Source organism: Aythya marila, assembly GCF_965140915.1.
Source record: "Aythya marila genome assembly, chromosome: 13".
Taxonomy (NCBI): domain Eukaryota; kingdom Metazoa; phylum Chordata; class Aves; order Anseriformes; family Anatidae; genus Aythya; species Aythya marila.
The window spans coordinates 14,960,650-14,972,186 of record NC_139054.1 but is presented as its reverse complement, the minus strand read 5'-3'; the positions used below and the strand labels follow the sequence as shown (position 1 = coordinate 14,972,186).

The 11,537-nt window shown below is 56.2% G+C and overlaps 1 protein-coding gene across 1 annotated transcript in view; it reads left to right on the top strand.

The window, feature by feature from the left end:
- The first annotated feature begins 3,593 nt into the window (after positions 1-3,593).
- The window catches only part of MID2 (midline 2), a 78,238-nt gene continuing 70,294 nt past the window's right edge, over positions 3,594-11,537 (top strand). Inside the window, exon 1 of the mRNA XM_082770425.1 lies at positions 3,594-3,667. The gene's annotated coding sequence lies outside the window, so the exon portion shown is untranslated. The remainder of the gene's footprint in view (positions 3,668-11,537) is intronic.

The window sequence follows — 11,537 nt, the reverse complement described above, 5'->3', positions numbered from 1 at the left end:
TCCTCCTCTGCAGCAACCTTCCCTCAAGCATTTTTCTCTCTTGAAGCAGGGTGGAAAGCTTCACGAGCTTTCCCCATCACTGATTGCCCAGGAAGAACTCAGCCTGAACCACCTACATTTGTCTGTCTGAAGCCTTCCACGGTGATTTAGAGCCATTTAGAACTTGTCATCATTTTTTTTTCTTCTGAAACGAGTTGAAGTCAACCTTTTCCTGCAGACGGGCTTGGCCTTTTTTTTTTTTTTTTTTTTTTTTTCAAACTGGCGATTTTCCAGCTAGGAGATTTGAACCCAAAAGACCCAGGGGCCATGCAGAAAGCCTGCAGGAGCTCATCTTGCAGGAGCTGCGTAGCCACGGGTGATCCCTGATGGGGAACGGGGAGATCTGGGGCAGGACACAAACAGAGCAGGGCCAGAGGAGAGCGCAGCCCCCTGCTCACCGAGCCAGATGCTGCATGGGCTGCTCCAAGTCCAGGAGCCTGTAGCATGCGTGAGAAGTGAGGGGAAGCCTCAGCTGAGGCCACAGCAGGGATAATAAAATGAAATGAATCAACTCTCATCACCCAGCTGGTGGGGCAGCTGTGCTGGCTTGCCGTGCTTCTGCCTTCCTGATCAGCCTCTGCTGATCCCACCCAGCTCTCTCCCCTGCTTCAGAGGGTTTGCTGTGCAAGGCCAGGGCCAGCTGCATCTCCAGGGGCTGGTATGAGCCTGCTGAGCCCTCGGGCTGTTTTGTGCAACCGGGACCATCAACTGAATGAAGGAGACCACGGCGTCCTGGAGGCTTCAGCATCCAGCACTGAAAGGAGTTGGCAAAGGGAGCGAGATCCAGGTGTGTGCAGTGGAGATGGAGGAACAGGGGCAAGCAGGGCGCTGGGCACAAGCACCTCCTGGGCTCCATCCTGCTGGGACACAGAGCAGAAGACCTCAGGAAGCTCTGTCCTCTCCTGGGGGATTAATTTACCAGGAAGAGCTGGAGGTCAGGGCCGAGGAAGAGAGTGGGGCTGATAAACCTGACAGATTGAAAACCTTTGGGTTTTCAATCATCTCCCTGGCATCGAAATTGGTGAGCAGCAGCCGTGCAGACATGTGCCAGCCCTGCTCCTTGCCCCGTGCAGAGCCTGCAGCTCCACTGGGGAGCGAGACCACCGCCAAGCCTCTGCTGCTGGCACAGGCTCCCAGAACGAGGAGCAGATGCTGGTGTCTCCCTTTCGTTCTCGCTCAGCTCCCTTTCTGCTCCTCCTCCTTCCCGTCTCTGCGGGGATGGTCCCTAGGTAGCAGCCCCGTGGTCCACTGGGGGGACATGGGGCCAGACTCCAGGCACGTGTCAGTGGGGGGCTGGACCCCCCAGATGCCTCTCTTCTGCACCGTGCCCCCAAATAAGGCTGCTTCTAACCCAAAAAGGCCGAGCAGCTCCCAAATCCCCAGCAGGACTCATACCAGCACCAGCAGCGCTCAGCCAAATGGTGCCTGGTTAGGGACATAGGGCACAGGACAGGGACTGTCAGCAGCCAGAGACAAGGCGAGGTGATGAACCCAGTCCAGGTCTACCTCGGGGCAGCAGGACATGGGACCAGCTGCAAAAAAATCAAGACGCAGCCAATGGCCTGGATCCAAATTCCATCCAGGAGACAGGAGCGGAGACAAAGCTACTATGAGCATAGGAGAGGCCCATTGAAAAGACAACACAGGTCCAAGGTCCATGCAGGAAACTGAGCCAGACGCAGACCCGAACGTGGTAAACCTACCACATTGCTCAGGCAAGGGCTGGCAGCCCGCGGGCAGAAGGTGTGAGCGGAGGCAGTGAGCTGCATCCTGCCCTGGGCACTGCTGGCACGAGTCAGGCTCTGTCCTGAACAAGAATGGGGCAGGTCCCATGGGGCACCGCCAGGGTACGAGTCAGAGCAGGGTTTAGGGGAGTGCTGGGGAGTGGTCTTGCCTGTCCTGGAGATGCTGGTGTGCAAAGGCACGGTTTTAGCACCCAGGAGAAGCTGGGGCTGCTGGAAAAGCTCCATCTCTGTTGCACAATATAGAGCTAGACTAGGGCGAGCGTAAACCCTGCGTGGCCACGGTGGAGTCGTTTGCCTTGGGGCTTGGTTCATGGCTGCAGTGGCAGGCGGGTTAATGATGCTGCTTCCAGGAGGCTCCATTGCAGCACCCTGGGACTGTGCTGGGAGCAGGGAGGGGGTTTGTGCCAGGCTGGGGACCCCTATCCTGCCTGGGAAACACCGAGCAGGTATGCCAGCAGCTCAAGAGAAATGAAACAATCCTCCTTATGTTGTATTTTCCTCCTGAACCACGCCAGTCCTGAGGATCCAGAGGGGATTCAGCCCCACGCAGCCAATCCTGCTGCCAGCGTGCCTTTTGCAGACAGCATCGCCCGGTGCTGCAGGTCCCAAAAGCCCTGTTTGCTCCCACCCTTCAGATGATGAGCATTAAGCAAAAATACTGTGCAATACAGAATGCTCTGGAAACGTTTTGGGGCTTTCGTATCTGAAAGAGAAGTAAACGAGGGCCGAAGTTAATGTTTGTAAGGTGTCTTTTGGGAATCCAAGCGAAGAGTGCAGGCGAACGCGTGTTGTAAAGGAGAAATATATCCAGCCATTAACGAGGGGCTGGGGAAGTGCTGCTGCCTCGCACTTCCTTCCCCGTGGATGAGGAGTTTTACAAGGTACCTAAACGTTATTGTGCTTGTTTTACAGCAGGGGAACTGAAGTGTTTGCAGGCAGTGTGATTTGCTGGAAGTCACCTGGCAGCACCCAAACCTCCTGCTGTAGATCACCCTGCCGTGCTTACCCGCTCAGTCACGTGCAGCCCCGAGCAGGATTGGGGAAGCAGCCCACATCGTGCAGCTCAGTGTGTCTGCTTGTACCTACAGGGACAGAGGGGAAAGTCTGCTTTCCTGCACTTGCAGCCAGGAAGATGGAAACAATCAGCATGGGAGCCTTTCGGGGGGGTTCTCCACACGCTCATCTGCTCCTGAGCCCTTGGGTGCCCTGTGGTTTAAGGGAAAAGGTGACACTGGGTGTCACCAGTGCCAGCAGACCTGTCTCCTCCCTGTCTCTGGAAGCAGAGCCCAGCCCCAAGCCTGTGCTACAGTTCCCAGCCGCTGTGCACGTCTCCTCCTGAGACCTCCCAGTCCCTGAAGAAATACGGCTCCAGCAGCACGCAGGCATTTCCGAGAGCTTTCCTGGAGCCCTGGATGGAGAGAAGATGCAGTGCAGCTTTATGCAGTGATGCCCAGCGCCAATAAAACCAATAAGTGCTTCTATTTATCCTTCCTGGTACTGCAGACCTAACTGGGTTTGCACGAGGACAAGGAATAAAACCGGAGGGCGGTCAGGAGCAGCAGCTCCCTGCCCACTGCTCACACAGACGTGTCCCTCGTCCTCACTGCCAAATTTTGCAGACCTCACAGCAGAAATTAAATCTTCCTGCCCTCGAGTTGCTCCTCAAAATCTCAGCCCAAGCAAAGGTTTATTCCCAGTGTTGCATCTTATTTTTTTCTTCCCCTTCTATCTAGCCTGAAAAGGGCTTGGCATTTATCTGCATGCAGGCACCTGATCGGACTGGACTGGTGCAGACCATCTGGGGACGGGCTCTGGGCACCAGCACTGCAGACAAGAAGCTCCTCCAATTAATCCCAAATCTGATGATTTGCAGATCCAGAACAGTAAGGATAATTTTGTTAAGTTCGAGTGCCTGGTTTGGGGGGGGAAGGGGGGCGGTAAGGAGGATTTCACTCCAGGCACTCATGTCTACATGTCTAATGAATTCACCCACTGTGCGCACCCCCGGGACACCAGCTTCCCCTGCTCTGGATCTGTTTTTCCATCTCTGCAATGACTCTTCCCCTAATTAGGAAACCATAAATACAATTTGAAAAATCAAAATGAGACTAGGCTCCATGTATAAAGCAGGGAGGAACTTGTCGAGATAAGACTTAAAACTGAGGAGTGGAAAGGAGATCTGGGCAGGGATTCCAGCCTGGGAACACCTTAGCTCTTTCCGAAAGAGGGAAAAATCGATGGGGCAAAAGCATAAATGACACTGGTCGCTCAGAGCTGCTAATGGAGGATTCCCTGAGGAGGCGAGCAAGCTGGCAGCCCTCCTGCTTCATTTCTTGACAGGTTTGTCTCCTTGATGGCACTGCCCGCTCAGACACCCCAGCACTGGGACACCGAGGGGCTGGCAGCCACTCTGCAAGGGGACAGCAGGGCACGGACAGGACTTGACCCCTGCAGATGCTTCCTGGCTCTTCTGTCCTTCCTTCTCACCAGCTCTTCGTTGAGACGGGTAAACTATTTTATCTCATTCATGGTCAAAACTCAGCTGTGGTGGTGTTTCCGATGTGCAGTGCTCAAGGTGGTGGGGTCTTGGTATGCAGGAGTCGGGGTGAAGGCATCGGCCCCACTCCAGCTCGTGTCTTTCCCTTCCTGCGGATCTCCTGCGCAGCCAGCACGGGGGGTGCACGATGGGCAGTGACGCCTCTCCAAATTGCAGTTGGGCTTAGTGTTCATGGGTTTTGCTTAAAAGGCAACTAAAAACTGTGAAACTTGAAGAAAATCAGCCTGGAGCCTCCTGTGCCTTAGGGCACTGGTATGGGGACAGACCTCGTGTCAGTGCATCCCAGAGGAGCAGCTCACGGCGCTACGGGCGTGCAGCTGAGCTCCAGAGGCACTCGCTGCACACACGAACAAATTAATTAGTGCTCACGGTCTGTCATTAATAGCCTGCACGATCACGTTGCCCTCTGGCGTCTGGCCGTCTGGCTCGAGGTTCAAACCGCTCCCAGCACGCTCGGCTCCGGACGGTGAGTTTGAGCGCTGGAAGTAAGGAGCAAAACCGTGTGTTGGCTAATTTGGGGCACTACCTACCAGGTCCAGGCAGCTGGAGGTGCGAGCGTGTGTGCATCCACTGTGGCTGGTTAGGATGTGCCTAAAATCAGAAATTTGGATGAAAAGCTGAAAGCAGGATGCTCCGGCACTGTGAAGCGCAGGCAGAAGAGCGATTCCCCCTCCGAGGTTGCGCCCGCTTGCAAATGGGGATTTTCAGTGAAAAACTGGAAGCTGCACCCTGCATCAGGGAGTGCTTCTAGCAGGCGCCAGCACGCCGGGCTGCCAGCCCCGCTGCAGTGTGCCAGGAAGCCACGGGCTGCACATAATTGGCATGGAAAGTGCTGATGATTATTAATGACTCCAGCTCAGATTTCACCCTGAAGGAGCCCGAAGCCTTTTATGGATGGAGTGCTCAAGTGCTTTCGGTGTTGGCCTCACTTTGCTCTCCTTTAAGTTGGTAACGAAGCTCCCACAGATGGTGGTGGGGCAGAGCTGGGCTGGCCTCACTGCTCTGGGTGCAGGCTCCTCTCTTGCACAGAGGTGCACGGGGCTGTGGTTTTATTTGGGATGCAGCAGGTCCTGGCCATGGGGCCAGCAGATGACAGCCAGGACCTGTGTCCCTTGGGTAGCTCGGGCACCATGGGGAAGGACACCCCCTTCCCAAGTATTTCTGGGCACACAGGTGATTACAATGAGCTCTCAGCAGTGGTTCTTCACTCTGTTTTCAAAAAGTGCCCTAAAGTGGAGGTTCTTGCTGCCAGCAGCTGGTCTTGCAGTGTTCTTGCAGCATTGCTCACAAGCTGGGTTTCCTTGGGGGCATCCCACAGGTGTCCTCCAGCATGCTGCGAAATTTGGCCAGAGCATTTTAACTGCCCAAGGTGGCCAAATGGGCCAAGTCTCCTTGCTGAGCACCTACACGAGTGAAAGGAAACAGAGAGGCAGAGCAATTGATGTGGTGCCTCCTAGGCAGGCGGCTGCAGAGCGTCCTGTGCCAGAGGGAAGGAGGATGTTGCTGCTGCAGGGCAGTGAGCCCTGGCGGAGACACCGAAGTCACCTCCCACAGCGGGATGTGTGGGCTGCTCTGCATCATTCCGGGAGGTTCATAAGTCCTTCGGGAGCACGCAGCGAGAGCTCTGCTCAGTTAAGGCAGAACAGAGCCACGGCCACTTGTGGAGACGCTGGGGGCTCCCAAAGCCCCGCATCTCCCCCATGCGCAACCAGCTCCAGGTGTCGAGAGGGAAGGCGGTGCGTGTGGCTTCCAGGCAGCGAAACTCCCTGTGGGCTGCAGGGTGAGGCCGGTTTCTGGGTCTGGGATGTGCTGGAGCAAAGCCGAGCTCGCCCCACGCTGCAGCGGGCTATCCATCCCCCCCCAAACAACCTTTGGTCTGGGATGCGTGGGACGCCCGCCTCCCCACAGGGCGCAGAAAAGGAAGATAAGGCAGCGCTTCAAAGGCTGCGCTGGTTCTGCAGGTACAGGGGGAGAGAAAGTCCCTCTTCTGCCAGCACGTGCAAGAGCAGGCAGTGAAGCCCAATACGGGGGACATGGAGTGGCATTGAGGCTTGGGCAAGTGCTGGCCAGGGCGTGGGGAGGGTGATGTCCGTGGGGAGGGAGCTGCAAAGGCAAACTGCTCCTCTTGCAATTGTTGCCAAAAGGCCAGAACCAGCATCACGGCATCTTTCTGCACGTGGGGAGCATCGCCTGGATCATCTCGCATACCTGGAAAACACAGAGCAAAGCTCTTGCACCTTTTTAAAGGACATATTTCAGAATTTCCCCGGAAAATACACTTCAAAATCCTAATTGTGAGCCTTGCACTCCTCTGACCTACTCACCACCACATGGTAAATGCGCCAAATCATCTGGATCCCAAATAATTACAGCCCGGCGCTAATAAGCGAGCAAGAAACCCGTAATTATCTGCAGAAGTTATTTGGCGAATATTAAAAAAACGCAAAACGCAACCAAGGCAAGCACACCAAACCCAGGGGGACGGCGGTGGTGGACGGGCTGCCCTCGGTCGGTCTCGCACGCGGGTGACTCAGGCGGCAGCGATGCTGCCGGAGCAGGCTGGGCGTGCGGGGAGCCCTGCGCCTCCAGCCGGGAGCAGGGAGGGACGGGGCTGGTTCCCAACCCCGCTGCTGCCACAGGGCAGGGAAGGGCTTGGCATCGCCCGATGCCACCCCAAGATAGCAGGAGCACGGGGTAGGAGCCCAGGTGGAGCTGATCCCGGGGCAGGGAGCAGCAGCGGCAGCGGCACGGAGAGGTTTGCTGGTCACGCAGAGCCCAGCAGCAGCACGGAGGGAGGAGGTGGAGGCTGACGCTGCACCCTGCACGCACGTTGGGTGCAGGAAAGGGTTTGGGTGGTCCCTCTGCCCTGTCCCCACTGTCCTCAGCACGGGGCTGAGGCTCAGACCCTCTGCAGCGGGGTCCTGCCCGCAGAGCTGAGCAAGCTCAAGGCACTGCAGCATCCGCAAGGGCCACATCCAGGTACGGCCTGCTGTGGGGAGCTGTTAGACCGTGTGGCGAGGGAGCGTTTTTGCCAATAAGAAAATAAATTGAAAATAAAGATTTTTCTCCCTCCCTCTGTTCAGCCGCGTGCTTTCCACACGGTAAATCTTGGCGGGCTGACGGGTATTTAGAAGTGCTCGTTCATTGACAAAGTGAAAAAATATACCTGGAGCAGAAGGGCCCTGTAAAGGTCCTTGTAGACCGTGATTTGTGGCTGTTTATTCTCAGCAGCGAAGCAGAATCCATTAAAATGGATGTGCCCGTTACGGAGCACGTAGCTTCTCCCAGCAAGGTGCAATTACGATAACGAGCTGCATGAGAGCGGGAGCAACTTTTCAGGTGGCGGGGCTCGTGAGCAGCAGAGCAGCTCCACAGCCTGCAAGGAACAACGGGGACGCTTAGGGAAGGGTCACTGGCTCCTAAAAATCACGGGACTCTGGCAAGGGCTGGGGGCAGCCTCGCTCCTCCGTCCTGATGTGCTGCTGCCCCCAGGGAGCACCAAGGCAGGGTGCTACCTGAACTCAGCTCCTTTTTCTCTTTAAAAACATACAGCCTCTTCACGTTCCTCCTGGGAAGGCTGGAAACTGGAGCATGGTGCCAGCTGGAGACACGGATCCCCGAAGAGCTGCACCCCATTTAGCCTAGCAGGAGCCTCTCAGGAGAAGGAGGAGATAAACCACCTCAGCAGCAACGCTTCAGAGGTCTTAGGTGTGACGTTTTCACCTTTTATCTCCAGCCAAATGGAAAATATTTTTGTTTTGCCCTGTTGGCTCAATGGACCATCAGCCCTTCCCTGGGTGCTCCGTCGCCCGGCTCGGTTCTGCGTTGGGTCCTGCGGAGCTGGAAAAGATCCTGCAGGAGAGCGACCTGGCCGGCTTTCAACCCCCTGATGACAGATTCCACACCATCCCTCGGTTAATTGTTTGAATAGTTAATCACCCTCGTAATTAGCAGTGTGCGCTGTGTTGCTCATCTGAATTTCTGGGTGAAACTTCCAGCTCCTGCCTCCTGTTAGACCTGTACTAGATTAAAGAATCTGTTCCCATCCCATTTCGGCTCCCCACGCAGGTTTTTGTGGGCTGTCAGCTCAGCTTCAGCTGGGATTTTGGAGCCTCGTGCCAGCTTTTGAGCCTCTCCGTGCAGTTACAGCTCTTGTCCAGGATGCTCTTTTGCTTTACCCTCACCATGCCCGCAGCTCCTGTCTCTTCTTCAAGCTCCCATCTCTTCTTTTTCATCAGATCTTTTCTTTCAAGTGCCTGGAGAACGGGATGGCAGCGTTAAACACGAGGTGTAGGATAGGGGCAAAGCATCCTAATCACAAACTCGGTTGTAGGAGCCATGGGTCCTCTGAGGTTTCCACAAAAGTGCATACTAACGAAGCTTCCTGAAATGTATGTGGAGTGTGTTGCTTATCGCCTATGATCCAGAGGGTGATGTATGCGCTCAAACTGTGCCTTAAAAAAAAATACAGGCAGATGAAATCGGCTTTATAAGCACAGTGGTTATCATTAATTATTCCAGCTTGTTCATTACCTGTATCACCTATAAATGCAACAACTCTAGAGTACCTGAGGAGTCTCTCATACTGCAGGATGCGTGGAAAAGCAGCCACGGTGACTGGGGAACTCCCCAGATCCCCCAGAAGCGGGGTACGGCTCGCCCAGAGCTGCCATCTCGCCAGGGGGCTGCTCATGGGACTTGCTCCCGATGGCTGGGCGCTGTCACTGCTTGGTTCTGCCAAGGAGCAGGATGAGAGGGTCTTTATGTGTGCATACCCATGCACAGCGTCACAGCCCTCCTCCTCCTCCTCCAGGTATTCGCTCCCCATTAAGATTCAGCACCGCTTTAATTAAAAAGCCGGCGCACGGCCACCCAGTTCCCCAAGCACCCCGCACCAGTGCTCCCAGTCAGACCTGCTGGGTCAGGGCGTGCGTCGGAGTGGGTGGTCCTGGGGGAGGCTGGATGGGGGCTGCCACCCCAGGAGCAGCTGGCAGAGATGGGCAACACCTGGGGGCTCCTCCTGCCAGGATCAGGCCTTCTCCTTGCAGCACCCCTGGGTGCGCAGAGGGGACCTCCACCTTGGCGCACTCACCAGCTGCCTGCCCTCTCTCTGGTGGTCTTCTCCCTGCTGGGAGAAGGTCAGCCCACCTCTAACAATGGTATCACCGTGCTTCCATAGCTCCTGGGGTGGGCAGCACCAGGGCAGCCCCGTGAAGACATGGCCCTGCCGAATCTCAGCCCCGGCTCCTGGCCCCGCACACGCTGTGCTTGCTCCTGCCCAAAAGTGGGCAAACCCCAGGAGTGCCCCAAAAAAAACAGGAGAAAAGCTGCTGTGACGTGGTTCTCCTGAGACAGCAACAGGCGGGCCCAGGGGGACCTTCCTGGAGGACTCAGAGCCCTGTTGCAGGCAGAGAGGGGATATAAGCTGGGGAAACACCCCCTTGCTTTGGGGGAAGTTGAGAGGTCTTTGAGGTCTGCTGTGTGCCGATGAGGGGGGAAACGTAGGTTTTGAGCAGGCTGGGATGAGGTTATTGGTTTATTTTGATTATAAGTCTGACGTCGGTCTTGCTAAATGGATGTGCACTTTGTTTAATTCCTGGGTATGCTTTACCTGCTGATCCGTGAGGCTGAAACCAGTGGGAGATGCAAGTGAACCTGGAAGGGCTGCTCCCAGAGGGTGTAGGGTGAACTGGGAAGCGTGGGAATGCTTCCTGCAGGATTATAGGGTCAGGGTAGGTCTTGTGGGGCTGTTGTGGCTGCTGCGAGCCAGTTTCTCTTTTGCAAGGCGTAGCGATTACCCTGGAGCATCCTAAAAGACAGTTTCGTGTGCTGCAGGAACCGCACGGTGGAAGTTGAGGCTGTGCTTGGCGTGGAGCTGGGGAGTGCAAGTGCAGCACGTGCCCTTCCCTTCCCTTCCCTTCCCTTCCCTTCCCTTCCCTTCCCTTCCCTTCCCTTCCCTTCCCTTCCCTTCCCTTCCCTTCCCTTCCCACTTGTACTGAGGCTTGTGCACGTCCCAGTGGGTCTTCCTCCCTGTGCAGCTTCAGGGGGGTGTCAGAGGAAAGGGAAACCTCAGCAGCAGCAGAACCTCAGCCCTCTTCCATGCCCTGGGAGGTAACACAATAACACACCCGTCGGTATCCCTGCAGCCTGAAGCCAAGCTGGTGGGCAGCATTTTGGTTGTGTTGGTTTGCTCCTTGCTGGTCAGCCCTCCACCAAACGTAATGTGCTCGATGCCAGGAACATCTCACGTGCCCTGCTCTGGTTTTATTTCCTGCTGAATCCGTTGGCTTTGGCCCATGCAACATCTCCCTGGGCGCAGAGCTGGTGGTCTGCGGCGGGTGGATGGCGCAGATTCGGCTCGGGCACCAAGGCTAACACCACACGTGGGGTGGATCTGCAGGTTCAGGGCAGGGGACTCGTCCTCGGTGAGCACAGCCAAGAGGTTCACGAAGGACTGGCACGGAGGAGGTGAGGTTAAGCAGTGAAACCAGCTGTGGCTCAGGTGGCTCTGGCACCGTGGAGAACCTCGCTCGAGGCGCCGTGTGGAGCCTGCTGGCTGGCTACAGAGGGGTTCCCGGCCTGAGAACTGCTCATCTCCTGTTGCGGCTAATTACCAGCCCTTAAATGCCCTGCAGCTGGCAGTCACTTGCATCTTTTCGCTGCCAGGATGCTGATGGAGAGCTCGTACGACTCCTCCCTGCAGCTAGGAGCCCTGACAGCTGCTTTGCACCACAGCAAGAGGGCTGTGCTGACCCAGCTCCCTCCTCCACCTCTTCGCTCGGTGTGAATGTTGGCTCAGGGCTTGTCTGACCACTGTTTTCAAAGCCACGTTTCCAGTGCTGCAAGAATCAGCTTGAAACGAAGCTTTCCACCCTACATGAAGTCCCCTCGTGCATGTGCACGGTGAGATGCTCTTTAACGACGTGATCCTGGGCGTTTCTTCCCCTGGGACCCTTCGTCAGGGTTTCCATGCGATAATTCTCTTTGCTCTCCAACAGGAGGGTTTCTCCAGCTGGGTTTTTCTTAAGCCCCGGTGAAGTGTTGCACTCGAAATGGCTGCAGGGGTGAAAACCCAGCACGGCAGGTGGCGAGGGAGCCCTGCAGGATTGGGAAGGGCAGCAGGGGGTGGTTGTGGTGATGTGCAAGCAGCAGGGGCTGAGCAGTGGCTGCCCCTTTTGGGCACCCAGCTCCGTATC